The following is a 4,552-nucleotide window of genomic DNA, read 5'->3' as shown; positions in this document are numbered from 1 at the left end:
TTTCTTTCTTTCTTTCTTTCTTTCTTTCTTTCTTTCTTTCTTTCTTTCTTTCTTTCTTTCTTTCTTTCTTTCTTTCTTTCTTTCTTTCTTTCTTTTTCACTCCAACAGACCTTAGTTTTAACATTCCCTGGGAAAAGAATCTAAAAGTAGTGTTGTGGCATAAACTGTGATCTTCTCAGCAGTGGCTTTAAGAAGTGAGTGTGGACTTGGACACTTGCTAGTATTAGTAACATGCAAAAATGCTGCTTTGAGTGCACATGGTCTGAGGTCATTCTTTAAATTGTTCAACAACATGTATATTCTATGCACACTGTAGTCTTCTTTTCAATTTTGAACCATATTAATACATACACTTTTATTTTTATGATGCATAGTAGTTGCATACATATACTTTCAGAGCACTGCCTGACATTTGTATACATTTATGTGATGTCTAATGATCAAGCACATGATGGGGATCAGCAGTGATAGAGGTCAATGGAGAAAGCATTTTATATTGGGAACATTAAAAAACCTTTTAGTAATCCAAGGTTTTCAACTTCTTCAATTTATAACATGGGAAAAGATAGTTGCAATGAATAGGGTATTCTGGCAACTCATAGGCCATCTGGAAAAGCCGTGAATGGTGTGACATGTTTTTGTGATGGTGACTATCGAAAACAGCTACTTGCCTGTTGTTAAAGTTGTTGTCCTGAACTGAACATTGACTTCAGGTTGCTTGTGGGGAATGGATTCCATTCCCACCCTCCCACTCCCCAAGTGCTGAGGTTACAAGCCTATGCGTCAGACCCAGCTTCCTTCTTTTCTAATAACTGGGCATATAGCACTGACTACTGTCATAAAGTACATATTGGGATTTGATTAGCTAAGATTCCTTTGACTCTTTTCATCTTGTGAGCTGTTCAACCAGAATGTTGAATCAGCAAACTGCTTATCTTTTTTTTTTTTTTTTCCCCTGTAATTGACTTGGGTTTCAAGACAGGCTTTCCCTAGATGTTCAGAAAAAAGAAAACACTATGCTTGGCTAGTGTGTGTGTGTGTGTGTGTGTGTGTGTGTGTGTGTGTGACCATAAGCATTGTGTATACAATGCACCAGAATCCAGCAATTTTTGGTGTTGGGTAGAATGATTTGGTTTTTCATATGTGTAAACATCCCCATTCTTAAATAGCCACTCAAGGTAATGGTCTGCTGCATGGTAAGGCTCAGGGTACTACAGCATCATTTGGTAGGAATACAGTTTCTGGCTGATGTGGGTTATTGGGAAAGCTGGGGGTCTTGTTTTCCTTATAGAATTCCTTTTTCTTTTTCTTTCTGGCGATAGTAGGGTAAGAATCTCTTCCACATGTCTTATGGGAATAGAGAATCATATTTTCTGAGCATTAGCTCATTGTGGACTCTGAAATAGTATGAGATGGTATGGTATTGCTGGTAACTGAAAACTCTGCTAGTTTCAATGTTATTTGTACATTTATTTAATAAAAATAAAGATGCACACAGATTGCAAAATAGAAAGAAACTTCACAAAAATGAAAAGTACTAGCATATATTAGAAAGGAATAAAGTATAAAGACTGACAGCAGGTCATGTGAGTGAGGGCTCCAGCAATCTTTGGGGCTTCCTTTTACAAGAAGCAGAGCTTAGTTGCTAAGGGACATAGTTTGGGTGGTTCTTTATTTTCATTGACAGCTTAAGCTCTATATTTATTTCTCTATTATTTTGCATCTGATTTTAAGCAAATACATGCCCAATCATAAAGTAGGTATAAGATAGGGAATTTTTCCTTAAAGTTCTCACTTAAGGGACATACTTTACCTTATTGGGTATGTACCTGAAACCAATATATGCTTCATCAGCCTTCCTACTCTTGTACCTAGATATAAGCAAAGTATTGAATAGATCTAGTCTAATTTAGGTGATTGTTTGGGGAAGGAATAACCTACCCTATTTTCAGAGTAGGGTGTACTGCTGAATGCTGTTGGGGATTCTAGGTTACTAGGTGGTACTGTATCAAAGAGGTCTCTCTCTCTCTCTCTCTCACTCTCTCTCTCTCTCTCTCTCTCTCTCTCTCTCTCTCTCTCTCTCTCTCTGTGTGTGTGTATTATGTGAAGGTAAGGATATTAGGTTGCCAAATTCTTTATTAGATGAGGGGTGTATGCATAGCCCAATGCAAATGGAGTCTTAGGTTAATAAACTAGTTCCATGTGCTTGCTTGCTTTAAGTACTGCCCTTCAGCACTCTGAAACCTTTTCAGATTAAGGAGCTTCTAAATATCATGGAACTGACTGACCTTAAATGTGAGTATTATTTTGTTCTTTCAAGCATATTCATACTCTGAATAAAAGCACATAGTAGCTGAATAAGATTTAGAAATTGTGTATAGAGATTGAAGAAATCAGGATGACAACATGCTCAAATAATTGACCAATGTTCTGCTTTAAATTTTTTTTTTTTTAAGACAGGGTTTCTCTGAATAGTCCTGGCTGTCCTGGAACTCACTCTGTAGACCAGGCTGGCCTCGAACTCAGAAATCTGCCTGCCTCTGCCTCCCATGTGCTGGGATTAAAGATGTGCGCCACCACTGCCTGGCTAGATGATTTTGATGCAAATGATCTTTTGTGTCTAAACAATCTGTTCTAAGATGTTACAGACAGCAGCTTACTTAAAAGTGATCCAGAGAAGCTACTTTTTCAGCCAATCTTTTGGATGTATTTCAGTCAGTAGAGTACTTGCCTGGTGTGCATGAAGCCATGTTGAATTTCATCCCAGGACTCTATAAACTGGGTGGGGTAATAGATACCTGTAATCCATGCAGAAGGCTTTTTTGTTTTGTTTTGTTTTGTTTTGTTTTCAAGTGTGTATACACATGCATGAGCATATATGAACATATGTTCAATGATGACTTTTCTCCTAATATTCTTCTGTTTTTTATTGCATACATGTAAGGCAAAGGAACCTTCTAGAGCTGGTGTATATCTCAGTGGGAGAAACCTTGCCTACATAACACTTGTGGGCCTGGGTTCCATTTTCAGCACCACAAAAAAGCAAAACAAAATGGGGTGGGGCTTTTGCTTAGTTTGTAGGATGCTAGACTAGGATATACAAAGCCCACGTTCAATTCACAGCACTTCATAATGGCATACTCTCATAATCTAGCACTTGGAAGGTGGAAATAGAATTTTTTTTTTGTCTACACAGCAATGTTGAGGACAGTCTGAAATACAAAAGAAAAAGACCCTGCCTAAAAGCTAAAACAAGCGAACATAAAATGCTAGGCATGTACAGAGGGAGTATATACTCAACATACAACATATCTTGTACAAAAACTTAAATGGATTTGCAAAATTCCTGCCTCACAAAAAATTCTTCACAGAAAAAAATTAAATATCTTTTGTTATCAACAAGAACACTTTCAATGCTTGCACCTCCAATTTTGTGAACATAGAGGGAATTTGGGTTCTTCCCATGCAAGGCATATGGGTTTTCATCCTGTGAACCTGGGACCACTGTGTTAACCTCTTCACATCCCTTCTTGCTACAACTCCACGGCTCCAGCCTGAACAGTATCCGAAAGATAACTGTCAGTACACTTTCTGTGAAGCAGAGCAGGGAACTCAGCTGGATTCTGAGGCTGAGTAATTACCTCTCCAGGTATTTGACATTTAAACCCTGGCATTAAGCAGACATCTGGTCTCTGTGTCCAGTTATGATAAATGTCCCTGGAATATTCCATTAGGCACTTAACTGCTGTAGGATTGCACTGTAACTACAGACATCATTAGGGAAAAGTAGCCTTTTCTTCATTAATAATGGGGAGGTCCTGGGAGTGGGATCAGAACAGCTCTAGTTTGAGTTGAAGTGAACTGCTTTTATTTCTCCTTTCTGCTTTTTCCATGTCAAAACCAAAGATGGCTCAGATTTTCTGCTCAAGTTACCCACTATGTTAATGGCTATTTGACGACTGGGGGCTTAACAAAGCTCTGATCTATCACTGAATATGTTTAAAGTAGTTCTGGACTGGGCTTTTTAATATTCCACAGCAGTTCATTCTGTTTCTTCATGAGTGTAAATCCACCAATGTGGTAAGTGATAGACTTTTGTGAGTAAAATTGAATGAGATAAAAATTATTAGTGATTCAATGATAGGAGTGGTTATATGCATGGGATAAAACAATATTGGGCCATTGTACATGGAGATTAAATGTGTTTTGTCTCTTGTACGTGGTCTAGACATTGTTAAAAAAATATTAGTGACAAGTGTGCTTCCACTGGTTTGCTTCTGGAAGTCTCTGGGAATTAATCTATTTATCGAATTTGATAAATTGTCAACAACCTATGAGGATTTTGTCTTGTGAGTGTATCAATACAGATTCCTTTAAAGAAGTAACATTGAGGAAATGAATCTTGTTCACATGGGTTTGGGACAAATCTGAGCCTCGGTCCATTCATGTATGTCAAATTTGAGGGATCTATATGGTCATGTGTGAAGGTTGGGAATAAAGTTGGAAGGAATGACTGAAGTAGCAGTGCCATAACAGATTTAGAAAGAAAACA

At 37.8% G+C, this 4,552-nt stretch overlaps 1 non-coding gene across 1 annotated transcript; it reads left to right on the top strand.

The window, feature by feature from the left end:
• The first annotated feature begins 4,105 nt into the window (after positions 1-4,105).
• Positions 4,106-4,234, top strand: LOC115065592. Its single transcript, XR_003845356.1, has one exon. It is a non-coding gene; the product is annotated as a small nucleolar RNA SNORA20 (small nucleolar RNA).
• The last annotated feature ends 318 nt before the right edge of the window (positions 4,235-4,552 follow it).

This window comes from Mus pahari, chromosome 15 (assembly GCF_900095145.1).
Source record: "Mus pahari chromosome 15, PAHARI_EIJ_v1.1, whole genome shotgun sequence".
NCBI classification, from domain to species: domain Eukaryota; kingdom Metazoa; phylum Chordata; class Mammalia; order Rodentia; family Muridae; genus Mus; species Mus pahari.
The sequence above is the reverse complement of the archived record's forward strand: the minus strand, read 5'-3'. Positions and strand labels throughout refer to the sequence as shown.